General features: G+C 55.8%; 1 protein-coding gene across 1 annotated transcript in view; it reads left to right on the top strand.

The window, feature by feature from the left end:
- Nucleotides 1-303, top strand: part of PRIM2 (primase, DNA, polypeptide 2 (58kDa)) — a 346,489-nt gene that overhangs the window by 109,152 nt on the left and 237,034 nt on the right. The window lies entirely within an intron of this gene.

Raw genomic sequence — 303 nt, 5'->3', positions numbered from 1 at the left:
TCCCTGGTCCGAGCAGCTCAGGTGATGAGGTGTTTGGTGAGCGCTATTGCTGAGACTTATCGCCTCCCCACAGCTCAGTTATCTAGGTGTACAACTGGCACACCTTCTCAGGCGGATGTTGACCGTCCAGACCCCCAAGAAGTCTTAGTTAGCAAAGAAGACTGCTTACAGTTTTATAGATAATGTCTGTCTGGGGCTGCGATTGCCCCGTTCCGGCTCTGGCTGCCTGTCACCGGAGGGGGATGGTCTGCAGCTGGCTATCTCTGTTCAGTCCTTTGTTCCGTGCGCGGGCCTGGCGGTGTC

This window comes from Bison bison, unplaced genomic scaffold (assembly GCF_000754665.1).
Source record: "Bison bison bison isolate TAMUID 2011002044 unplaced genomic scaffold, Bison_UMD1.0 scf7180017864270, whole genome shotgun sequence".
Lineage (NCBI taxonomy): Eukaryota > Metazoa > Chordata > Mammalia > Artiodactyla > Bovidae > Bison > Bison bison.
Note: the sequence above shows the minus strand (reverse complement) of the source record. Positions and strands in the feature narration are given on the sequence as shown.